Source organism: Mobula birostris, chromosome 30 (genome assembly GCF_030028105.1).
Source record: "Mobula birostris isolate sMobBir1 chromosome 30, sMobBir1.hap1, whole genome shotgun sequence".
NCBI lineage: Eukaryota > Metazoa > Chordata > Chondrichthyes > Myliobatiformes > Myliobatidae > Mobula > Mobula birostris.
The window spans coordinates 8,140,336-8,168,061 of NC_092399.1; the positions used below are offsets into that span (position 1 = coordinate 8,140,336).

At 40.2% G+C, this 27,726-nt stretch overlaps 1 protein-coding gene across 5 annotated transcripts in view; it reads right to left on the reverse strand.

Moving 5' to 3' along the window:
• The window catches only part of LOC140190635 (homeobox-containing protein 1-like), a 68,321-nt gene extending 44,597 nt beyond the window's left edge, over positions 1 to 23,724 (reverse strand). For all 5 annotated transcript variants that reach the window (XM_072247377.1, XM_072247378.1, XM_072247376.1 and 2 more), the window contains exon 1: positions 23,618 to 23,724. The gene's annotated coding sequence lies outside the window, so the exon portion shown is untranslated. The remainder of the gene's footprint in view (positions 1 to 23,617) is intronic.
• Positions 23,725 to 27,726: the final 4,002 nt, after the last annotated feature.

Genomic DNA, 27,726 nt, shown 5'->3' on the forward strand with positions numbered 1-27,726 from the left:
TTGATTTGTGTGTAGACTAAAGGCAAAATAGTTCTCCTACGAACAAGTAGGTTGAAAGGGCTTCAGACAAAGAGAAACTTTTCCTGTTACCAAGAACCAAAGAATGAAGGTGAACGGCAAAAGCATCAAAAGTAACTTAAACATAAGAAATCCTGCAGATGCTTTAAATCCAAAGCAACACAAAAAAAATGCTGGAGGAACTCAGCAGGTCAGGCAGCATCCAGTCAACATTTTGGGCAGAGACCCTTCTTCTTAAAACTTTTTTTGCAAAATGATCTGGAAAACACTAGTGGTGGAGGTGTAGTGCTAATGGAGATGGGTTGTGAGACGGACTTAAACACGGTATTCAAATAGCATTGGAGGAAAATGTTATCAAGTTATGGAGAGACAACAGGAAAGGAGAACACTGGATTTCTCTTGTTAGAAAAGAGCATGGATCTGATTGACCAAACAGCATCCCCCCATGTAGTAACTTTCTTGTCATTCTACAAACAGGTTCTTACTAACTTTATATCATCCATGCTAATTTCTTTCTACCTTGGCATTCATTTTCTTTCAGTTTTACACAAAATAAGACAAAAATTGACCTCAACAATATATGAAATACATCAACTTTACTTTCTAAATAAGCTACAAGGTCATAAATTTGTCACAGGTGGTGCATTTCGTAGGTCGTCAAACAATTTCACAAATTTCTGCTTGCGGTTTTCAACTTGAGTCTGTAAAATGTGTTAAAGAAATCCCAAGGTTATTACTTCTAAAGGCATGTGGGTGAAGTGATATGGCAGTAACAGTGTGGGTGGGGGCGGGGGGGGAATAACAACTGCATCTTAAAGCATTTGTTTTCAAGACTGTGACCACAATGCTAAAAATATAGGTCACCATCTCTGCTCCTTAACATTCACAACGGTCAGCAGACCAGGTAACCTACTATTGGGTAATATTTGTGAACCATTTGGGTAAAGTGAGTCAGTTGAACAAAGGTTTGAGAAGTACTATCTTAAAGAAACCAGTTAGAGTGGCAGAAGCTTGAGGAAAAATTGATCACTCATGAACACAATAGTGGACTTTTCAGAAGTAGTTGAAGGTCACTCCAGCACTTAGATAGGTCATTGTCGTAGTTGGTACACTTCCAAGATCAAACTATTGTACTGGGCATTTCAGCGTGAAACATTTGAGACACTCCTGGTGTATTACTAAAAATCTGAGAGAGAAAGCCTTACTAAAGTCAGAATTAAGGATGATATTCAATAACTAACTACCATTTCATTTTTTAGGCATTTTCAAAGCCAACAATGGAAAACCAGATACACCCTTCTGTTCCTGACCATTAACCAAATCTAATGTAACTCAGTTATGACTGCCTCCCTAAACGAAGTACAAGCAGTGCCCAGGTTACAAGAGGGTTCTGTTCCCAACAACTATCTATAAGCCAAATTCTCTGTAAGTTGGACATGTTAACTTTCTGTTGTAATATTTGATTATACACTTGCTAGAGATCTTTTGCTTCATTGGATAACACTGGACAATAAATATTTTGTTTCCTGAATACTTTTGAGTGTACCTTATAGATTTTGGGGTGCTGATCATGAAAATCACCATGAAATGTCCCAATCATGCACCATTTTTTTGGAAATACCTATATTTGTTATTTCAATTCATAATTCAAGTCAGAATAATTAATGCCATGATTAAGGAAGGCATTTTTGTTGGCCCACAAATCAAACAGGTAATCAATGACAAGCAATTCAAAGAACTTCTAGTGGGACTGGAGAAAATTGCATGGAAGGCATTGTTGAAAATTTTCTTGGCAACTACAGAGCATCAAACTATGTGCAGATGGTTGACAACATGCTTCAATCATACAAACCAATTAGACTTCTTCCCTGCAAATCGTGGCACTGTCAGTGACGTGCATGATGAAAGGTTTCACCATGACATTGTGGTCATGGTGAAACTGTATCAGGGCAACTGAAATCCATCAATGCTGGCTGATTATTGTTGGACATTTAAGCGAGAAGCCTCAGACACTGAGTACAAACAAAAATCATCAACAAAATATTTTTAGCTTAGTTGAACTATTGCAAAGCAGCAGCACTGTTATGCAATTAATTGCATTATATTCAATAAAAGTTAATTTCTTGTTTCTCCAAATTCCTACGTGATACAAGTAGTCTGAAATTATATTTACGTTCAACTTCATGTGTTCTACCATAAACAGAATATTTCTGAGGAAGCAACAACTTTCGAAAAAATTTGTTGTCCAGTGTACACTAACACTATCCTCAACTAATGGAATATAAACTGTATTCAGTTGTAAATAAATACCATCAAATATTTTATTATTAGTATTGCTAACTTGAAAAATATTTTTAAAATATAAGACTCCTAGCTGACATTGAATCCACAAATGGCGGGCTGCTTGCTAATAACTAACACTGTAAATAAAGCTAGAAGTTGCGACATTTTTACAACTTGGGCATTGGGGTTCAGAGTTCAATTCTGAAGTCATCTGTAAGGAGTATGTACGTCCTCCCCGTGGAATGTGTGGTTTTTTTTCTGGATCCTCTGATTTCCTTCCACAGTCTAAAGATGTACTGGTTAGTATGTTAATTGATTATTGTAAATTGTTCCTTAATTAGTCCAGAGCAGGGGTTCCCAACCTTTTTTTAAAATGCCATAGACCCCTATCATTGACCGAGAGGGTCGTGGACCCCAGGTTGGGAATATCTGGTCTAGGATTAAATCAGGGGTTGCTGGGTGGTGTGGCTCGAAGGTCCGGAAGGGCCTATTCTGCACTGTATCTCTAAATAAAACTTAAAAATAAATAAAGTTACAGCTAAATTGTAAACGCAAACCTTTAAATTTTATCAAATTAAGTACACTCACTAAATTCATGGTGTTGGACTATATGGGTCAAATGATCTCTTCCAGCACTATTATGAGCCTGACCAGGTCTACGAAATTGCACTCTGAAGAAAATACACACATGCTACCAGATCCTGAACAGCAATGTGGGCAAGAAACTAAGGAAAAAAAATCTGACAAACTTGAGAATGGAGTCTATTCTGGCTGTGATAACCATTCTAGTCATAGTGCACTTTCTCAAACACAAGAGAATCTGCAGATGCTGGAAATCCAAAGCAACACATACAAAACACTGGAGGAACTCTGCGGGTCAGGCAGCATCTATGGAGAAGAACAACAGTCGACATTTACTCTTTTCCACAGATGCTGCCTGGCCTGCTGAGTTCCTCAAGCATTTTGTGGTAGGGCACTTTCTGTCTAGTCGCAAACATGAATGTGCACCTGTGTAGTGGCCGAGAATACCAACAATGCCCGAATCTTTCAAGAGTCAGGAAAAGAGAAATAACAAACAGGTAAAGAACTTAAAACATCACTTGTAACCACTAATTTTAACTAACCATGAGAACGGTAATTGGAAAAAGATAGTAACAGCTGACATTGATATAATGAAACTGAGAAGATATTGTGGATTAGCTTTCCATTTGAGGATGTGGCCAATGTATGCTGCAGCACCAGAATTCGAGTCCTCGACCTCATTACAATCCAATCTAACAACCACAGAATTACAATGGAGAAAGTAATCCAAATCTGTGGGATTCAATAATGTTTTGTCATCCAAATCCAAACAGAATGCTGCAAAATTACAACAGAAAATTCACAGGGATCGAACGACTGAAGGAAAGTAACTCTAAACGTTTGCCTAAAACCTTCTGTTTCAACTTGGCAAACGTATTTATAATGTCTAATGTGAATTATCCTAAACATACACAAAAGCAGAAAAGATGCTCCACGCCACTTTTTTTGGCCTAAAACAAGTTCAAGTTTATTGTCATTCAACCGTACACATTTATAACACCAAACGAGACGACGTTTCTCCAGAGCAAGGTGCACAACACAGTACATTTAGCACAGACACCTAACACATGAAGTGCCTGTACAATACTAATTAGGAAGTAGACAGTGTAACACTAGTGGCACTTCAAACGTGATGAGACCTGGGTGGAGTAGTCGCACAGTCTGGGGGAAGAAGCTGTTTCCCATCTTAACAGTTTGTGTCCTAATGCTTCGGTACTTCCTGCCTGATAACTGGGGGGGGGGGGGGGTCAAAGAGATTGTTGGACGGATAGGATGCTAAGGGCCCTGCATAAATATATCTGATGGGTGCGAGAGAGACCCCGACGATCATTATTTTAACACTGCTTCTTAAAGTTGCACAAAGAGTAACAACAGCAGATGAGACATACTATTTTATTTTATTTTATTTATCTGGAGATACAGTGTGGAACAAGCCCCTCCAGCCCAACAAGCCTGGCTGCCCAGCAACCCACCTCTTTATTCAAAATTGCTTAACGATTACCCATTACAATGACCATTTAACCTAAAAACCAGTACATCTTTGGACCCTGGGAAGAAACCAAAGCACCCAGAGGAAACCCATGTCCTCTTTACATCCCGACACGCGGGACAGAAGCAAGGTCGCATTGTGTATTCCACGGACCAGCTAATACCAACCAGTTTAGCGAGCAGAGCGGCGGACACCCCTGCTGAAATCCGGAGGAAAACACACAGAGGATGCAGAGGGGGATCACAAAGTCGAGGAAAGAGGACCAGGTCGAGACAACGGAGACCTTTGAAGAAGAGGAGTTCGGTGGGTAATACCGTTCCAGCTGACCGGAAGTGCACTGACAGCGGTAAGCGTAAAGGAATTGGGTGCTTACTGATCTGGTTAACAACAGATGGTGCAATCTGGGGCATATTACGATCGAGGAACATGTTTGCAGACTGGATATTGAACTTGTTACTGTTGGACTTTGGCCACATTCCACCGTGATACAACACTTGGTGGCACGGGAGGCCGTTCCTGCCTGTGGCTATCAAACGGGCAGCTCCTCCCGTGGAGGGTCAGACACCCTGAGCCAATAGACTGGTCCTGGACTTATTTTCCATCTGGCATAGTTTGCATTTTGTTGTTTGATTGTTGTGGTTTTTGTATTGCTATATTTAGGCTCTATTCTTGGTTGGTGCGGCTGTAACGAAATCAAACTTCCATTGGGATTAATAAAGTATATCTATCTATCTATCTTATGGAGGATGCCAGAATTGAATTCAGAACTCTGACTGCCCGAACTGCAATAGCATAGCACAAGGTAAATGGCAGGATACTTGCTAGTGTGGAGGAGCAGAGGGATCTGGGGGTACATGTCCACAGATCCCTGAAAGTTGCCTCACAGGTGGATAGGGTAGTTAAGAAAGCTTATGGAGTGTTAGCTTTCATAAGTCGAGGGATAGAGTTTAAGAGTCGTGGGGTAATGATGTAGTTCTATAAAACTCTGGTTCGGCCACACTTGGAGTACTGTGTCCAGTTCTGGTCGTCTCACTATAGGAAGGATGTAGAAGCACTGGAAAGGGTACAGAGGAGATTTACCAGGATGCTGCCTGGTTTAGAGAGTATGCATTATGATCAGAGATTAAGAGAGCTGGGGCTTTACTCTCTGGAGAGAAGGAGGATGAGAGGAGACATGATAGAGGTATACAAGAAATTAAGAGGAATAGATAGAGTGGACAGCCAGCGCCTCTTCCCCAGGGCCCCACTGCTCAATACAAGAGGACATACCTTTAAGGTAAGGGGTGAGAAGTTCAAGGGGAATATTAGAGGAAGGTTTTTTACTCAGTCGGTGCGTGGAATACACTGCCTGAGTCAGTGATGGAGGCAGGTACACTAGTGAAATTTAAGAGACTACTAGACAGGTATATGGAGGAATTTAAGGTGGGGGCGTTATATGGGAGGCAGGGTTTAAGGGTCAGCATAACATTGTGGGCTGAAGGGCCTGTACTATGCTGTACTGTTCTATGTTCTAACTGCTACACTGCCATGGTGCCCCCTTCTTATTTATTTAGAGATACAATGTGGAACAGGCCGTTGTGGCCCAGCAAGCTGCGCTGCCCAGTAACCCACCTACTTAACTCTAGCCTAATCACAGGACATTCACAATGACCGATTGACTGGCATGGTTCACCAGAATAACACACAAGCTCTTTACAAATGGCACTGGAATTGAAGTACCAACGCTGCAATGCCCCGAGCCGTAACAGTGTCGTGCTAACTGCAATGCCACCATTGTGATGTTCATGTAACAACATCATTGGTTTTCCCCGTTTAGCTGCACTTGGACATTGTTGAGTGTTCTGTGAGTAAAGAGGAGCTGCAGTTTTTCAAATCAGTAATATTAAAACTCTCACTGCAGAAGAACTTCACATATTGCACTCCTTTTGACAATAATTTGGCAGGAATTTTGCACTGCAAAAAGCGTGCCGGAAGAATGAAAATGCAAAGTTCAAAGTACATTTATTATCAAAGTATGTATTCACTATACAACCTAGACATCGTCTGCTAACAGGCAGCCACAAAACAAAGAAACCTAAAAGAACCCATATAAAAAAGTCCAAATACCCAATGTAGAGAGGAACCCATAAAAAAACAGTCATACACCCAATGTGCAGAGAAAAAAAATCACATTGCATTTTAAAGAAATAAATTTCCTAACAGATGCTGAGACAATATTACTCTGCAACAGATTAACTGCATGTTCAACAAGTGTTTTATTTTAGTGTTTGGTGATAGGTTTCTCGCCCAATTTGTGCGAGATTTCTTCTTTAATGCATTTTTAAAAATTGCCCTGAAAGAAGTTTTGTTTTGGAGAAAGTATGGTATAAAACAAACTTCCGTCACATGTTCGATTACTGGACTGCTAACTCCTCTGCAGAAGTTCCCGTTGTCAATAATAGCCATAAAAATACAACAGAATAGGGTTATACAAAACTTAATTAAAAATTATTGAATATTTGGTCTCATCATCCAGAAACTTCAGGACAAGATTGTTTAATTACTAGGCTATCCAGTACAATTCAAGTCAAGTTTATTGTCATTTTGACCATAAGCTGCTGGTACAGTACACAGTAAAAATGAAACAACGTTCCTCCAGGACCATGGTGCTACATGAAACAACACAAAACTACACTAGACTATGTGAGACAGCACAAGGCAACACTAGACTATGTAAAACAACATAAAAACTGCACTAGACTACAGACCTGCACAGGACTAGATAAAGTGCACAAAACAGTGCAGGGCCGTACAATAGTTAATAAACAAGACAATAGACACAGTGGACGACAATTTACAATATAATAATAAATGATGTAGATGTCAGTCTAGACTCTAAGAGTATTGAGGAGTCTGATGGCTTGAGGGAAGAAACTGTTGCACGGTCTGGTCGTGAGAGCCCGAATGCTTCGGTACCTTTTGTCAGATGGCAGGAGAGAGAAGAGTTTGTATGAGGGGTGCGTGGGGTCCTTCACAATACTGTTAGCTTTTGCAGGTGCAGTGTGTGGTGTAAATGTCTGCAATAGCGGGAAGAGAGACCCCGATGATCTTCTCAGCTGACCTCACTATCTGCTGCAGAGTCTTGTGATCTGAGACGGTGCAATTCCTGAACCAGGCAGTGATGCAGCTGCTCAGGATGCTCTCGATACAACCTGTGTAGAATGTGGTGAGGTTGGGGGGTGGGAGATGGACTTTTCTCAGCCTTCGCAGAAAGTAGAGACGCTGCTGGGCTTTCTTGGCTATGGAGCTGGTGCTGAGGGACCAGGTGAGATTCTCTGCCAGGTGAACACCAAGAAATTTGGTGCTCTTCATGATCTCAACAGAGGAGCCGTCGATGTTCAGCGGCGAGTGGTCGCTCGGTGCTCTCCTGAAGTCAACAACCATCTCTTTTGTTTTGTTCACATTCAGAGACAGGTTGTTGGCTCTGCACCAGTCTGTTAGCCACTGCACTTCCTCTTTGTATGCTGACTCATCGTTCTTGCTGATGAGACCCACTATGATCGTGTCATCAGCGAACTTGATGATGTGGTTTGAGCTGTGTGTTGCAGCACAGTGGGTCCGCAGAGTGAACAGCAGTGGACTGAGCACACAGCCCGGGGCGGGGGGCCTGTGCTCAGTGTGATGGTCTTATAGATGCTGCTTCCAATCCAGAGTGACTGAGGTCTCCCAGTCAGGAAGTCTAGGATCCAGTTACAGAGGGAGGTGTTCCAGCCCAGCAGTTTCAGCTTTCTAATCAGGTGCTGAGGAATGATTGTGTTGAATGCTGAACTAAAGTCTAGGAACAGCATTCAAACGTATGTGTCTTTCAAAATTCAAGTGAGTCTGTCCAAAAGAACAGCTCCTTTCCCCAGTACTGGTTCCAGAGTCCCTTGAATCAAAACACCTTACCTCCATACTACACTTTGAGCCACAAGTACAACTCTCCTATCTGTGTGACACCCTTGCAATTTACAAACATTTCTGGTCCAAATACAGGCATTACCACCATTGTCCTCCAGCTTGCTAACTTACACCCTGGCTCCTTAAACTCTCTCAGCTAAACCCATTTCTTAATTCTAATTATATTATTGGACCATGACACTGGATTCTAATGCTTTCCGGTCTCATGGATATGTCCTTATTCCTAGTTCTGATAGGCAATACACCCTTTGAAGCACACTTTTGTGGCTGCAGAGAGTGGCTTGTATCCTCCCTACTCCGCTAAGTCCACTGTCCTTGTGGTCAAGGAACAAAACTGAAAATTAATTTTATAGGCCATTAAGTGCTACATGCATTGCATATTACAGGCAATTTTCACAGGCTCAAGCTGCCACTGAATACCATGCAATATTTTCATAAATACAAAATATTAATTAAAAGTAATGGAATAAAAAGGACTCTGAAAGGATTTGTAGAAAAATCCCACAAAAAGTAGCAAATACGGCTCGGTCCTTCATGGGTAAGGGACCTCCACCATCCGGGTCGTGCTTTCTTCTTGCTGCTGCCATCAGGAAGGAGGACTCACACCACCAGCTTCAGGAGCAGATATTACCCCTCAACCATCAGGCTCTTGAACCAGTGGGGATAACAATACTGCTGTTTTGTTTGGCTGTGTTCATGTATGGTTGAATGACAATTAAACTTGAACTTAAATAATTTCACTCAACTTCACTTGCTCCATCACTGAACTGTTCCCACAACCTATGGACTCACTTTCAAGGACTCCTCATCTCATGTTCCTGATTTTTATTGCTTATTTATTTATTTATTTATTTATTTATATTATTATTTCTTTTTTTTCTTTTCTATTTGCACAGTTTGGTGTCTTTTGTACATTGGTTGTTTGTCCATCTTGCTGGGTGCAGTCTTTCATCGATTCTATTACGTTTCTTGGATTTACTGAGTATGCCTGCAAGAAAACAAATCTCAGGGATGTATATGGTGACATATATGCACTTTTCTCTAAGAGGACCTTAACCTCATCATAGGGTTTGGAGGCTTGCGTGCCTCAAAGACCTGAAGAGCCATGCTGGCTAGAGTCAGGGCCTTGTGCTTTGATTCTTCGTAGGGTCACCCATGCCAAGCAGATCAAAAGGTAGAGGCCAGACTGAGAGCGTCTACCTGTCCTCCAGGTTTGGGGGTTCAGCTCAGGACTCACAACCCTGACTGGTCAAAAGAAAACTGTTACGGAAGCAGCAATGAACACGGAGGGCCTTCATTGCTGCCTTAAGCACCAGCAGCGGGACAGACAGTAGGTAAGTAATATGTACTTTGATAATAAATTAACCTTGAACATGGAGGAACAACACCTTATATTCCGTCTGGGTAGCCTCCAACCTGATGGCATGAACATTGACTTCTCTAACTTCTGCTAATGCCCCACCTCCCCCTCGTACCCCATCCGTTATTTATTTATATACACACATTCTTTCTCTCTCTCTCTCTCTCCTTTTTCTCCCTCTGTCCCTCTGACTATACCCCTTGCCCATCCTCTGGGTTTTCCCCCCTCCCCCTTTTCCTTCTCCCTGGGCCTCCTGTCCCATGATCCTCTCATATCCCTCTTGCTAATCAACTGTCCAGCTCTTGGCTCCAACCCTCCCCCTCCCGTCTTCTCCTATCATTTTGGATCCCCCCTCCCCTCCCACTTTCAAATCTCTTACTAGCTCTTCCTTCAGTTAGTCCTGACGAAGGGTCTCGGCCTGAAACGTCAACTGTACCTCTTCCTAGAGATGCTGCCTGGCCTGCTGCGTTCACCAGCAACTTTGATGTGTGTTGCTAGAATTTCCAGCATCTGCAGAATTCCTCGTGTTTACTTGAACATCCCTGGTAGTTTACCAAATATGTAACATATGCACAACTTATTAATAGTGTCCCAATGCAGAATTTATTTAATTAAAATTCTGCAGAAAAATATATTCAGTAAAATGCTATACCAACTACCTGATAGTTTTCGTGTTCTTCCTATTTTCTTGTGATATTACAGGGGTACTAGTGCTCTAAACAACTCATTGATGTAAATATAAACATTCACTGAATACTTTTTATATTTTACCTTTAATCTGATATAACTAATATTGCAGTTGTGAGGAATAAATTAAGATACCAACTGCACACATTTTCAGTTTAATGAAATAGTCTTTCATCAGTATCCAGATCACATGACCAATATGTACCTTTTCTTTAGTACCAGTTTTTAGTTTTAAATTCAGTTGTACCAACGCATGTAAGAAAAATGCATTTTTTTAAAAATTCAATGAAATACTGGAGCACTGATATTTATTGCCAGGTTAACAATACAAAGTAGGGCTTGGACTGAATTTTATATGATAATGCAGTGGATTCCAGTTAGTTTGGTCCATCAGTTAAATGGTGTACCCACTCATTTGGGACAACTCTTAAAGAACAAAAACTGAAAAAATAAAATAGCCAGGATTCTCTTAGTTTACTTGGGATCCTATATTGCTTAATTGGGGCAGGAAACTGTTGCCGAATAGTTTCTAACTTGTAATAAACACAAAGAGCTGGAGGAACTCGGCAGGCCAGGCAGCGTTCACATTTTATGAGTAATTAATGCAGAAAGCCAGGCAATTGCAAAGGGTTCACAAACTTGTTCTTTCAACAGTATGGATAGCCACTGTATGATGAACTAGTCAGTTTACATTCAAGTTAAACTTTTAACTCCTTTTTTTTTAAAAAAGCTAAAATCCCTCCTATACACCTTTGGGCATTTTACTACATTAAAGAAATCCAAGCTCAAATCAAACTTTCGTTTTTGGTGTGGCAGGTACTGATTTTATTTACCGCTTTCATTGGAGCAAAGCTGCTCCTACTGCTCCTCAACATCATCTCAATCACCAAACAAATTCCTTTTCGGAAAGATGTACTATTTTTCTATGCTGTAGGGAAACATTTTGCTTCTGATGAAATTTTCACACAGGACATTGTGGGATTAACCTAGATCTTCCCGCTTCATTGACGTAGGAACATTTCTGCCTCTGAACTAATTCCTTTGGTCCACACCAGCTAAATAACTGCACTAGTCCATAGAAAGTTACTTAGTCAATGATAGTAATCAAAAGGCTTAGTTCTTCTGATTGTTAAAATAAACCTTTATGTTAGTGAGCTGCTGATCTTATTGATTCAAAGGCATCTGTTGTCCTGCTTTTCTACAATGGGAATTTAAAATTCACCCATGCTCATACCGAGGAAATTAAAGGCTCCATTTTCAATCTAATGTAAATTTGAAAGCTAACAGGTATAATATTAAAAATGAATGGATCATCTTTGTTTAGTGTTTAATAATTTGTGGTTTATACAGCAAGGATTCCTTGTATAAAATCCACAATGATTGCTTGAACTATAAATTAGAAGATCAAGTTTGGCTTTGTGGTCAGGTGCTACCTCATAATGCTAATTCAAAACATTGCTGTTATTCACATGTTTAACTGCACCCTTGGCTAACTTATGACCATGAGATATAAGAGCTGAATGAAGCCATTTGGCCCTTCAATTTTGCTCCACCATTTTATCAAGGCCTCACAACCCCATTCTCCTGCCTTCCGCCTGTAACATTTGACCTCCTCTTTAAATATACCCAATGACTTGGCCAACAAACACAGCCGTCTGTGCCAAGGAATTCCACAGATTCACCATCCTCTGGATGAAAAAAATCTCCTACTCGTTTCTGTTCTCAAGGGACACTCTTCTATTGTGAGATTGTGCCCTCTGGTCCTACTCCCTCCCACTATTGGAAACAGCCTCTCATGTTCACTCTAGGTTTCAATAAGATCCCCCCCCCCCCCCAAGTGCCTTTGCAACTCTGATTTCTGAATTTGCTCTCATTCAGAAAATAGTCTACACCTTTATCCCTTCTACAGCAGTGCATGACCATACACTTCCCTACACTGCACTGTCCGTATATTGATTCTTGTCCCAAGGATACTCTCAATAAATACACTGTCACTTTGAAATGTATTGTTTTATGCTGATACTTATATTTTAAATGTTTGCGTTAATTAATAAAAAATGAATTTTATAATACATGATCCATTGTTTTTGCATAAACTGGTCTTGCTCTCAAACTCTCATTGTCCTTACTGCTGATGCTGTCATTATCATTATCTTAATTTCAGTCAATTCCACATTCGCTCATTATGTGCCATGTCGTATGATGTGGGTGACTGTTGTCTTTCCAAGACCATGACTATTCTTGGCAAATTTTTCCTACAGAAGTGGCTTGCCATTGTCTTCTTCTGGCCAGTGCTTTCACAAGACGGGTGGCCCCAGCCATTATCAACACTCTTTCAGAGATTGTCTGCCTGGCATCAGTGGTTGCCTAACCAGGACTTGTGATGTGCACCAACTGCTCATACGACCATCCACCACCTGCTCCCATGGCTTCATGTGACCCTGATCAGGGGCTAAACAGGTGGAACATCTTGCCCAAGGGTGACCTGTAGGTTAGCACAGGGAATGTGTGCTTTACACCTCCTTTGGTAGAGACTCATTTCCACCACTCAAGAGTCAATCTCCAGATTCTTCACATCACAAAATAAAACACCAAGCCATTAAATTTAGGTGTGTGGGCAGAAGGAAATATATTACACATTGACAGTGTAAGATGCAAATCTTTGGCTCAACTTAGATCAATTTAGCTTAACCACAATTCTTTAAATTGTGGTATGGTTCCTGAAGTTTAGAAATGGCAAATGTAACTCCATTGTTTAAAAAGAAAGGGGAAAAAACAACAGGAATACACAGACTGGTTAGCCCACATTGGTAGAAGGGAAAATACTAGGATAGAGCATAAAGATGTGATAGCAGGACATCTTTTTCAAATGAAAAAGAGAAGACTAAATCAACATGAGATTCAGGAAAGGGAAAATATATGGGATAAACATACAGTAGTTCAAGAATATAACTGATAGGCTGGATAAGGAAGAGCCAGTGAAAATTGTAAGACCATAAGATATAGGAGCAGAATTAGGCCATTTGGCTCAATTGGCTTAGGTCAGTAAGATGAAAGAGCTGATTGTGGACTTCAGGAAGGGTAAGACGAAGGAACACATACCAATCCTCATAGAGGGATCAGGAGTGGAGAGACTGAGCAGCTTCAAGTTCCTGGGTGTCAAGATCTCTGAGTCTAACCTGGTCCCAACATATTGATGTAGTCATAAAGGCGGCAAGACAGCGGCTATACTTTATTAGGAGTTCGAAGAGATTTGGCATGTCAACAAATACACTCAAAAACTTCTATAGTTGTACTGTGGAGAGCATTCTGCCGCGCTGCATCACTGTCTGGTATGGAGGGGCTACTGCACAGGACCGAAAGAAGCTGCGTAAGGTTGTAAATCTAGTCAGCTCCATCTTGGGCACTAGCCTACAAAGTACCCAGGACATCTTTAGGGAGCGGTGTCTCAGAAAGACAGCATCCATTATTAAGGACCTCCAGCACCCAGGGCATGCCCTTTTCTCACTGTTACCATCAGGTAGGAGGTACAGAAGCCTGAAGGCACACACTCAGCGATTCAGAAACAGCTTCTTCCCCTCTGCCATCCGATTCCTAAATTAGACATTGAAGCTTTGAACACTACCTCATTTTTTTAAAAAAAAATATACAGTATTTGTTTTTGCACATTTTTAAAATCTATTCAGTACACAATTGATTTACTTGTTTATTCATTAGTTTTTTTTAAACTGCTGCTACTAAGTTAACAAATGATGTGATTTTGATTCTGATTCGTGTCTGCTCCGCCATTTCATCATGGCTGATCCATTTTCCCACTCAGCCTCATTCTCCTGCCTTCTCCTCGTATCGCTTCATGCCCTGACTAATCAAGAATCTATCAACCTCTGCCTTAAATATACCCAATGACCTGGCCTCCACAGCTGCCTGTGGCAACAAATTCCACAGATTCACCACTGTCTGGCTAAAGAAATTCCTCCTCATCTCCATTCTGAAAGGACATCCCGCTATTCTGAGGCTGTGTCCTCTGGTCTTAGACTCCCCCATCAGAGGAAACATCCTTTCCACATCTACTCTGTCGAGGCCTTTCAACATTCAATAGGTTTCAATGAGATCACCCCTCATTCTTCTGAACTCTCGTGAGCAAAAGCCCAGAACCATCAAATGCTCCTCTCATGACAAGCCTTTCAATCCCACAATTTTGCATTGGGATTTTGATAAAATATCACCCAAGAAATTAGCATGCAGAATTTAAAACACATGGAACTAGGGATAAATGACAGGAAACAGAAGTTATAAGTGAGGCTTTCTCAGTGACTCGAGGGTACTACAAGTAATCAGAATTTGGTGAGCCCCAGCTGATCACAATAGATATCAATAATCTGGACGAAGAAATCAAGTACTTCATTTTCTAAGACAATGACATAAAACTTAAATGAATTGGAAATTGTGAGGAGGATAAAAGAGACTTCAAAGAAATTTAGTAAAGTTATGTGAGTGGACCAATACATGGTGTAAAGACCCATGTAGGTCAGTAAATAGTATAATGTAGACTGGCTAATGCTAAGGCTCCATGGCATAAAAAAGGTCGCAAACCCCTGATGAAAATAAATAAATATAAGAGATTACAGATCTAACACAAAGACAGACTATTATTTCAAAAGAGAAGTGAATAAAGTGCAGAGCTAAGATGGAGTTGCTGGGAACTACTAAGTTGCTCTGTAGAGAACCTGTATGGAGACAATGGGCCTGTAGGGGTAAAACTAATCCAAAATGAAAACAAAACAATTGCTGCGAGCCTGCGACCACCAAAGGGTTGTTAAACTTGCATTATGCACTTTCAGCTCCAATGAAATGATTGTCCCAAACAGTGCAAATAAAATTTTGATCCTTTATTAGTAATTAACAAACATACAATCTTAAAACAATGAAGTTAAGCAAATCTAAATGTAAACTCAACATTATTCAGCGATATTAAGTGGACAGCAAAGATATGAGCTCCACCAGTCCCAAGCTACAAATAAGCAAGAATACGTAATTTATTCCTTTTACTTTAACCACACCCCCACTAATGTGATTAGTTACCACAATAAACGTGCATCACAGAATACAATGCAGATAGAGAACAAGTACATGCTCCTGCAGGGCCAAATAGCCTCCTTTGTGCTGTACTAATTACGTGAAACATAACAAAATTCTGACAGGACTTGTCCGGACGGATACAGAAGGAGATTTTCCCTGACAGAGGAGTCCAGAACAGGAAAAATGATAAGTCATTGAGTACTGAGGTGAAGAGATCTTCTACCATATAGGGCCACAGAAGCCTAGACACTGAATACATTTAACACAAACACAAGGAAATCTGCAGATGCTAGAATTTCAAGCAACACACATTAAAAATTGCTGGTGAACACAGCAGGCCAGGCAGCATCTATAGGAAGAGGTACAGTCGACGTTTTGGGCCGAGACCCTTCATCAGGACTAACTGAAAGAAGTCTTACTATCTCTTCTTTCAGTTAGTCCTGACAAATTATTTGCTTGAATACATTTAACATACGTTTTCAAATACAAAAGGCAAGAGTTTAGAAAGCGAGCAGTGTGGTATTGAGATAGAGAATTAGCCACAATTGTATTAAATAATGAATGCTCTACCCCTGCCTCTATTTTCCATGCTTTCTAATGGATTAAAAGGATAGGCAAGCACATTTTGCAGCATTTCTGATGAAAAGCCATTGATTTGAAATGTTAACATTATCTGTCTTCACAGATCCCACCTTACTTTCTGGTATTTTCCCATTATTTTCTGTTTTTATTTCAGATTTTCACTATCCATAGCAACCAGTTACTGTCCAAAGAATGTGTCTATTAAATAAAGACCATAAGATATAGGAGCAGAATTCGGCCACTTGGCCCATCAAAACTGCTCCACCATTTCATCATGGCTGATCCATTTTCTTCTCAGTCCCAATCTCCTACTTTCTCCCCATATCCTTTCATGCTCCAACTAATCAAGAATCCATCAACCTCTGCTTTAAGACTTGGCACCCCGCAGCTGCCTATGGCAACGAATTCCACAGATTCACCACTCTTTGGCTAAATAACTTTCTCTTCATCTCTGTTCTGAGGCTGTGTCCTCTGGTCTTAGTCTCCCCAACCACAGGAAACATCCTGTCCACATCCCCTCCACTGAAACCTTTCAACATTCCATCAGTTTCAATGACATCACCCCACATTCTTCTGAATTGCAGCAAGTAGAGGCTCAGAGCCAAATGAACCTCATATGACAAGCCTTTCAATCTCCAAATCATTTTCACGAACCTTCTCTGAACCCTCTCCAGTTTCAGCACATCCTTTCTAAGATAAGGGACCCAAAACTGCTCACAATACTCTGATAATAAAGCAAGAACTGATCCATCAAGTCCACACTATATTCAAAATAATTGGAGTATCATGACTAAAGAGAAAGGCTTTCTTCTTTCTACCTGCTTTCCAAACCTCCATCACTCTCCCACTCACATTCTACCAAACACAGATCTGAAACGTTGAATCTCCACAATTCAGGATAACCTGCATATACTCAATCTGCTTCAACTCCAGGGATCAAGGATCAATTTTATTTGCCGTATACATTTACATATATTGGGAATTCACTGTGGTGTGTTGGCACAACATGCAACAAAAAAAATTCAACAATTAGAAAGAATTTTTCTTTTAAATATAGGTTTTGGTTATAGATGGATATGGAATAAAATGTGCATAAATACCAACATGCATTTACAATATAAACAGCATTATAGAAGGTATTTTAAAGTGTTTACAGTGACCAATATGTTAGAATGGTGATCAGATTAACTGCATGGGGGAAGGAACTTTTAAGATTTTTCAAGAGTTTAAAAAAAACATCATTACTTTAAAAAAAGAGTTAGATAGATAGACATACTTTATTGATCCCAAGGGAAACTGGGTTTTGTTACAGTTGCACCAGTCAAGAATAGAGTATAAATATAGCAATATAAAACCATAAATAATTAAATAATATGTAAATTATGTCAGATGGAAATAATTCCAGGACCAGCCTATTGGCTCAGGGTGTCTGACCCTCCAAGGGAGGAGTTGTAAAGTTTGATGGCCACAGGCAGGAATGACTTCCTATGACGCTCAGTGTTGCATCTCGGTGGAATGAGTCTCTGGCTGAATGTACTCCTGTCGCCACCCAGTACATTATGTAGTGGATGGGAGACATCGTCCAAGATGGCATGCAACTTGGACAGCATCCTCTTATCAGACACCACCATCACCGTTAGCATTCTCAAGCAGGAAGTTCAATACTTCCCTTCCAGGTTCTTGACCTAAATGGTCTTTAAGAATAATAGTTAGGAAGCATCTAATTGTCACTTAACAATACGAGCCAGAAGCTTGTCAATTGGTTATCAATATTTGGGTGTAACTTCCAGAGGAAGAGGTAATATCTCATGCTGCATTTTTGATCCTTTTGTATATTTTCGTACACTTCAAGATATGAACTAGGTGTACTTTTGATCCAATGATACGAAAGTCATCATATTAATTACTTAATAGTTCAGCTGGAAATTTTGTAGGTTCAAATCTAGATTTTAAGCCCAGCTGGAATAGTGTACCAATATTTTAAGCTACTACTGCATTTGTAGGTGCTATACAGAATCAGAAAAAGGCTTAATATCAGTAGCATGTCATGAAATTTGTTGGTCTTTGTGGCAGCAGTACAATACATAATAGAAAAGAAACATGAATTACAGAATATATATATTAAATAGTTAAGTTAAATAAGGAGTGCAGAAATAATAATTTTAAAAAGTAATAAGCTAGTATTCATGGGTGCAGTATCCATTCAGAAATCAGTTGCCACTTACTTGGTCAAATGTCTTTACAGTAATTGTTGTGGCACTGCTGTGGGTTTCATCTGCAACACTAACGGTATATGATCATTTATATTTTGCAAAGTGAGAAGAGCCAATGGAAAGAAACGATAAGTAGGTCAAACTTCATTGTGAGTGCTCAGCATTCACCCCAGAATTATCCCGATACCCAAAATTAACCACAGAACTACATCCATTTATCAGGCAGCAGGGAATATCCAAAGGAACAATATGATAGCAGGCCATCTAATGAATGCAATAGGTGACATTTTAATGAGTTAAATCTGGGTATTATTCAAAGCATCAAAATTGTAGCATTTCACTTTCTGAGATGCTACAGTATGATAAACTTTAGGGAGGTTCAAAACATAAAAAGCATGATTGCCCATATTTGTATTTATAACCCACAATGATACATAGGGACTGAATTTAAGAGCAGGGAGGTTATGCTGCAACTGTGCAATGTACGGGTGACACCACACCTCGAGTACTGCATGAGTTCCAGTCTCCTTACTTGAGAAAAGACAGAAGCTTCAGGGGCAGTGCAGAAATTCAGCAGGTCGATTCTGCAGATGAGGGGGCAAAGCCTATGAGGAGAGATTGAGCTGTCTGGGCCCTTACTCACTGTAATTCAGAATGAATGGGTTTCTTACAGAAAGACATAAAATTATGAAAGGAATAGATGAGACAGAAGCAGGAAAGTTGTTTCCACTGGTAGGGAACACAGCCTCCAGTTACATCAGAAAATTTTTTTCCCAGAGAAAGAAGGCTCAATGCTCCTATTTCTTATATTAAAAAATGTAGACTGCAGAAATTGTAAAAAAAAAATATTTTATCCAGACTTCAAGACAGGTATCCCACAACAAATAAATGACAATAGTGACTACTTTGACTGTAACATGGGGGAGAAAAAAAATGACAGCAATTTTCACACACAAAGTGAAATAATAATCAGAAAAATCAATGCTTGCAGTGGTTATGACATTAGCAGAGGTCTGCACTTCTTTGCATAGACCAGATCAGTAACAAATCCCAAGCAAAACTGTATTATTGTGATGCTAACAGATACAAGGCTGGCACTGTCAGACCACAGTCTGCAACTTTCCAAACTTAAACACACTGCAAAACTACAAGATGTGTCTTAGAACACAAAAATAGGCCAATTTCCTTGTAACTACTTTATTCACACCACTCTTGATTCTCCTTCATAAAGTGGCTCTGATGCTTAACCTGTATATTCTGTACTGTGCATCCATACATACATTCTTTTACATGAACAGTGGATTCCAGTTTATTGGGACACCTCAGGACTAGTACATTTTGGCCCAATTAAGAAGCTGCCCCAATTAGCCGAAGTTTCTGGAAAATAGTTAAAAAGGTATTGGGAAAAAAAAGTCAAACTGAGTAAGAAATTGTGTATTTAAATAAATTACAGAACAAACTAGAACACTAGTGATAATACTACAGTACTATAAAACTGTATTAGTTCCTAATACTTATGGACAGAGGAATTCATCCACATTGTCTTTTGACTGTAAATAAATAAAATCAGCATAGACACCTATTAAAGCTAATGGACTGCCTTCATACAATGTTGTCAACAACCACATCCTTCAAATCTTCATTTTCATTCAAGACAGCTATCAATACCTTCAAATTCTTCATAGTTTCTAATATGTAAGGAAGTAATAAAATTACTCATTTTCACTCCCAGCCATTTCTGCCATCTCCAAGCCTGAATTCTTGAAACCACAGTGAGTAAAACAGTTCTGAATTATCTTGCTGCTTATTTCTTGCCAATTACCAGTGACAACATTTGCTGCTTTTTGAACACAAACATATGCAACTGATGCTATTTTAAAACTGTTTGGTCAAAGCACAGTATTATGTTTAACAACCATACAAGTGCACCCAACTGATGCTAGTTAAAAACTGTTCAACAACAGTCTCCTGCCCCAATTAAGCCACATAATGTTCCAAATAAATAAAGGGATTTCCAGCTATTTTCTCAATTAGATTTTGATCTTTAAGAGTTGTCCCAAATAAGCAGCTGCCCCGATTAACTGATAGCCCAATTAACCAGAATCCACAATATTATTTGTTTGCGAATTACTTTAATCAGGAGAAAGATACTAATGAATTAAATTGTCTCTAAAACTTTCCAAAGGGTTTTTAATCAATTTTTTGTCCTGAAGAATCCACTTTGATATCCCCAAATGCTAACTTATTACCAAGAATAGAACCCAACTTTTCTAACACAACACTATCTAAACAGAAAATATATTTCACTGACTACATGCAACTGCACAGAACAACTGACAGATATTTTCTGATTTTCACAGCAAAACTATTTAAAGCAATTTCCATATCATTATTCAATGCTATTTCTGACAGAAAGGAACAAACTAGGAACTCCCTGTGTGCAAAAGCTCCAGCCCAAATCTACTACCTCTTCGTTTGCCTCTGACTCATCAAAAACACCTGATATTTTGCTGATAAAACATAGCAACTTCTACATAATGGCATTTAGATTGCACTTTTAACAGAGTAAAACATCCCATTAACATTTATGTAATACTAATCAAACAAAAATCCTAACGCTTAAAGAAATACTAAGATAGATGACCAAAAGTCATCTGAAAGAGGAATATTTTGAGGAGACAGTTGTAGAGGAGGTATTTAAGAAATTAATTCCAGAACTTTTTCAGTAATCTTATGAGCTAAATGTTAGCAATTTGACAATATATATACACATACTCATTAGACTTGACTAATTCATTTTCTTGTGGATATGCAATAAATCCAATAACTATTTTTTTGTTTTGTTGGTTTTCCCTCTCAATGTGTGACACTTCTCTGTCCCTTTATTAGGGAGAGTCTGTGGTATGTCGAATTGTTGGGTGAATGACTAGTTTGTGTTGTACTGCAGATCATGGTCTTTCTTGAGGACTTTGCTATTGCTTGATTGGTGGGTGCCGATGCTTTCATTTTTTAGTTGAAATAAGTAGGGAGGGAGGGTTGATGCTTTGCTGCAGCTTGTGCATGGGAGGGGGGGAGTAGGGGGCTTTGGGCTTTAACGTTTTTACTGTCACTCATTCTTTGGGGCACTCTTCTGTTTTTGTGGAAGCCCGAACAAGAATTTCAGGTTGTATATTGTATACATTCTCTGATATTAAATGGAAATATTGATTCTTTTATGGTTATTGGATTTATTGAGTATGAAAATGAATCTCAAGGTTGTATATAGTGACATATATGTACTCTGATAATAAACTTACTTTAAATTTTGACTATCTTCCAACAAAATATTAATCAATGCCCTTACACATGTGTTTTAAACTGTGTTATTCAGGTGTACAGGGTACAACATCTTAGAAACCAACTCCAGCACAATTTGTTTGTCCAGAATTCTGCTTTAAATTACAGCAAGTGTATTGAAAATCAGAAGTTAAGATTCACATTGGTCAAATATAATTTAAGGATTGTCCAAATTATGTTTGAGACCTTTCATGAGTCCTGATGAAGTGTCTCAGCCCAAAATGTCATCTTTGCATAGATGCTGTCTGCCCTGCTGAGTTCCTCCAGCATTTTGCATTTCTCACTCTGGATTTCCAGCATCTGCAGAATCTCGTGTCTAATTTATGTTTACTCTTATGCATTAGCTTTTGACATCTGTGACTCCACGGAGCAATACATCCAAACCCTGTCACCCGATCCAGACCACTCCACGTGCCTCCCTAACTTGTCAAGCTGCAAGGCAGATAGAGAAAGATTTCAATCTTCTAACAATCCTCATTTGGAAATGACCCAGTGCAGTAGGCAAAAAGGAGTTATTAGCCATTCATTTTAAAATTAGTTAATTATTTGGTAGCCTGACCATGAAAGCACTCACATTTGTTCTCTTTTCTCCACATTCCTGTAGGTTATCAACATTAAACACAAAGTTCTGACACCTTAATATTAACTTCCCTTTTGCTCTTTCCAACCAGAATCCATACTGTAATTATTTAACTTAAAATAAAGCCATCATTCTCTCCCATCGCTAGTTATTTGAGAACAACTACTAAAATATTTATTTTCCTTCAAATATACTGAAGGAGGAGACTTTTTTGTGTTTTATTGTTTAAATATTCTAACTTCATTTTGAGTATAAAAGAGATTAGATTTAGTCAATATCTAGTCCAATTCAATGTACTGTTTTATTGCAAAACGATAATAAGACCCAATTTCAACCTACTTATGAATGAAGGGTTTGAACATTCTTACAAAACTCAAGGAGAAAAACTAAAATCAACTTATTTTATGTAATATAAAGTTAACTGAAGTCCTTAGATGAGTCTCCAAATCAGAATTTGTATAATTACTTAATTATTGTAATTGAGATGGCAACTGGCTTTAAATGGATTAGTAACATCATAGAAATAATTGTGAAAGCAGTTATTAAACTTAAGTAATATGAAAGAAATCCAAGTGTTTAAATTAAAGATGCTTTTTGTGTACTCAAGAGCTAACTTTAATGAGTATTCATGATTGCTTTTAAAACGGTCTGAAACAACACAGTGATTTTATACGAGTGGTAGAACCAACCTACTCAAATATTGCACACTGCAGATCTAAAGAATTGTATCTCAAAGATCTGAAACTCTGCTACAGCTTTCTCCATTTATGAGGGAAGGGGGAAGGATACTCCATCAACCACAATGGATTTCAACACTTCGTATTTTAATCTAGCCTCATTCATTTCATGTCCCATCACCCATTTTGCTTTAAACGTGTAATCTCTTGAAACGGAGCCAAATGTTAATTAAAAATATGCAACAGACCATGTAACCTTTCGGGTATTCTTTAGCATCGTTGTGCGGAATATTCAGAAAAATCGCAACTCCGCACAAGACATCGAGATATTTAACTTTTATTCTGCCCTGTATCTTGTTGATGGCGAACACGATTTCAGGAATAAAAACAGTGAAGCAAAATAATTTTTAAAAACAATTGAAAGAGGCAGATGTTGAAAGGATAAGAACTGTAAACAAGACAGGCACACTATAAATCGTCAAGCGAGTAGAGGATCTAGGTTCTTACTGTAGAAAGATTGTTTTATTACAGTTCAGTACACAATAGTGTACAGTCAGAAAAATATCCCAACATTACACAAAAGATCTACTTACATTTAAAGTGCTTGTAAACTCCGCGCAGGGGAATCCCTTTGGATTCAATACAGAGTATTGTTATCCTGAAAACTAGCGACCAAAACACTGCAAATAACGTGGCTCCCGTCATTAAAAAGAACTCCCGTATCGGAAGAGCTATCGGTCAAGAAGCCTCCTCCTCCCCCGCCCGGATCCTGCAGTTTGGGTTGGGACTCACCGGTGTCCTGCCGCCTGGAGCCCGGCGATCCGCTCGTTACAGCCAGAGCTCCGAGTCACACGAAAGCCAGAATGCCTGCTCCATCATTCGCCATGACAGATCGTGAGGAGCTCTCACCTCTGACCTCTCACCTCCCTCCCCCTCCTCCCACCCACCCACCCCCCGCCGCCCCCGCGCGCGCGCGTCCTCGCGAGGCCCGGTCGCGCGCCCGGCGGCCTCTGCCCGGCCCGCAGCCGCGCGCTCATTGATGTCACCTTCATTTTAAAGTACCTCACAGCCCGGGCGCCGGCGGTCTGTTGTCACCCAGCTTCGAGGCCTCAGTCGTCGATTAAAATTAATCGAACTGTTAATGTATTTACGCCGACTGCAATGTGTACGCATTCTCCAGGGTTTTCGATTGTGCATTTCATTCTAAAAAAATTTCTACGTGGACCAGTATTCTTAATATTTTCAGTTATGAAATCTTATTTTTAAAAAATCCCACTCGCTGCCACCCTCTCGATCACAAATTTCAATGTTGGAAGTTAGGATGAAAAATTATTTATGTAAACTTGCTAAGCTGCAATTGCTCCCTGTCGTCCTCCGGAGGACGTACAGCACCACCACTGGCTGGAGGGTGCAACAACACGGTGACAAATTCACCTGATTTTCAAAGGTTTCAGAGATTTACTGTTCTCACTGTCAAAGTACAGTGTACAACTCTGAAGTTCTTCAGTTCTCCGGGTAACCATGAAACCAAGAAAGAAAAGAAAGCACAAACATCAAGCCCCAAATCCCACCTCCCCGCACAAAAAAATGATCAAAATATAATATTTCGAAGTATGAATAGTTTTCATGATAAATGGGAATACTACAATTGTGAACAAGAGAGAATCTGCAGACGCTGGAAATCAAGGCAACACACACAACATGCTGGAGGAACTGAGCAGGCCAGGCAGCAACTATGGAAAAGATTTAAACAGTCAAAGTTTCGAGCTGAGACCCTTCATCAGAACTGGAAAAAGGAGATTTGCAGTCAGAGTAAGAAGGTGGGGAGAGGAAAGGAAGAAGTACAAGGTGGTAGGTGATAGGTGAAATCAGGAGAAGAGGAGGGTTGAAATAAAAAGCTGGGAAGTCAAATGGTCCACTTTCCTATCAGGTTCCTTCCTCTTCAGCCTCTTACCTTTCCCACCCACCTGGCTTCACCTATCACCTTCTAGCTAGTCCTCATTCCCCTCTCCCCAGTTTTTTATTCTGGCATCTTCCCCCTTCCTTTCTCGTCTTAAAGAAGAATCTCGTCCCAAAGCGCCGACTGTTTATTCATTTCCACAGATGCTGCCTGAGCTGCTGATTTCCCAAGCTTTGGATTTCCAGCACCTGCAGAATTTCTCATTTTATCTTTTCTCTTGTTCCTAGTTCTGTCAAAAAAATGTAAAACAGAAAGTTCAACTTTGTTACAGATGTTGCCTTGAGTTAACATAGTAGGACCATCATTTCAGGTCCAACTATAAGCCATACACAAAGATTCGATGTTGTGGGAACAAACTGAAAGATCACGCAGAGTTGGTGTTCAAAATAATGGCAATTTATTAAAAACCCGATCTCATTACCTGCCCCCTTTGGGACTCCACCTCCTTCCCTTCCTTCCATGGTCTTCTAACCCCTCCTATCAGATTCTCCCTTCTCCAACTCTTTATCTTTTTCACCAATTGACTTCTTGGCTCTTTGCTTCACCCATCTCCCTCTCTTACCTACCAAATTGTACTTCTTCCTCCACTCCCCCCCCCGCCCACCCTCTTACTCTGACTTCTTCTCCTCCTCCTTTCCAGTCCTGATGAAGGGACTCAGCCCAAAACGTCGACAGTTTACCCTTTTCCCAAGGTGGCCTGCTGAGTTCCTCCAGCATTTTGTGTGTGTGTGTTGCTCTGGATTTCCAGCTTCTGCAGATTTGCTCGTGTTTATAAAAAAACTGGTGTGCACCAGGAGAATGGCCAAAGCTGATCAGCCTGAGCATGAATTTGGTACAGCTTTTACATTCATGGTTGATGAGATTACCAGTAAAACTACATTTTGATAGCAGAATGGTGGCTATAGGAAGACTGACAGAAGTGTTATGGGAGACTTAATTAAGTAAGCGACTAGGTCCTGATTACAAAGTAATATGATTGTCCTCAGGTCTAACAGTAAATCCAATATTCTATTTTAAAAACACAGGTGCACGTTACAACATAATTAATGAAACTCCTTAAACATGGACGTCATCACTACTGTATTCTATGTTTCTACATCTGGGCTTTGTCTGTGGTTCTCTGTTACTATATTAGCACAAACCACATCACTGTTTACTAGTTACTAGCCCTCACTATTCTTCCCCCTAAAACAGTTTTGAATACATTTATAGAATGATGCTGGCTGAGATACATCCTAGGGTATGCTGGGACACATCATCAAAGATGTAACCTAGGGTCATCGGGTGTTTAAACGGTTTAGAGAGTGTATACAGTATACAACCTGAATTTCTTACTCTTCACAGACATCAACTTAACAAGAAACCCTAAAGAGTGAATTGAATTGAATTGACTTTATTACTTACATCCCTCATATACATGAGTAAAAATCTTTACATTACATCTCTGCCTAAATGTGCAATGTGCAATTTATCGTAATTTATAATAAATAGTATGTACAATGGATAGTCAATATAACGTAGAAATATAGTCGTGTCAGCATGAATTAATCAGTCTGATGGCCTGGTGGAAGAAGCTGTTCCGGAGCCTGTTGGACCTGGCTTTTATGCTGCAGTACCGTTTCCCAGATGGTAGCAGCTGGAACAGTTTGTGGTTTGTGGTTGAGCAACACACACAAAATGCTGGAGGCTCAGCAGGCCTGGCAGCATCTTATGGAAAAGGGTTTTGTCGATGTTTCGGGCTGAGACCCTTCATCGGGACTGGAGAAAAAAGAAAGATGAGGAGTCAGAGTGGGGAAAATAATACATTTAAGGAAAGATGATACACTTCCAAGTCAGGATGGGCTGTGACTTGGAGGGGAACCTGCAGGTTGCGGCAAAGAAACCCATAGCTGGAGTAACTCAGTGGGTTGAGCAGCATCTGTGGTGGTAGAGGGATAGTTGACCTTTCTGGTTGTGACCCTGACTCCTGATACAGAGTCCAGCCCAAAATGACGACTATCGTTTTGCCTCCTTAGATACAGTTCAACCCATTGACTTCCTCTGATACTTTGTTTGTGCTGCCAATCCCAGCGCCAGCAGTCTCCTGATTCCGGTATTCCTCTTAGTGTTTGGGAGCTACTTCCGAAATAGCCCTTGTGAGTAACCGGAGTTCAGTTTGTACCTGGAAAACACTGTAGTCACGTTGCTCTAGCGCGGAATGAGTAAATGTTTGGAGTTGAGAACGAATGAAATTCAGGATTGTGTAATTGTGGTTGCTCTCGAGTGTTGCTGGAACCATATTCATTCAACCAACCAAACAGTTTCTGCCACACTCCTCAAAGTCCAAAGTACTTTATTTATTTATTTACTGAGGTAAAGTGCAGAATAGGCCCTTCCAGCCCTACCAGCTGAGCTGCCTAGCAACTCCCAATTTAACCCTATCAACGACTGATTACCCTGCCAGCCAGTACGTCTTTGGACTGTGGGAGGAAACCGGAGCACCCAGAGGAAACCCACGCGGTCACAGGGAGAAGGTACAAACTCCTTATGGTCAGCAGCGGGAATTGAACCCGGGTCGCTGGTACTGTACAGCGTTGTGCTAACCACTACGCTGCCATGCCGCTTTCAAAGTACGTATACCATACGCAACCTTGAGATTCGTCTTCTTGCAGGCAGCCACAAAACAAAAAAAAACCACCATAGAACCCACTAAGAAAACCCACACAACAAAGACTGTCAAACACCCAATGTATGGCAAAAAAACAAGAAACAGTACAGAAGATAAAAGCAAGTAAACAAATAATACACAGAGCATGAATTACAGGGTCCCTGAAAGTGAGTTCACAGCCGCAAAGAGAGTTCGGTGCTACAGCAGGTCCAGGAGCCTGACAGTGCAGGCCACAGCCGCACAGCCAAGTTCAGCACTGTAGCCAGTCCAGGAGCCTGACAGTGCAGGCCACAG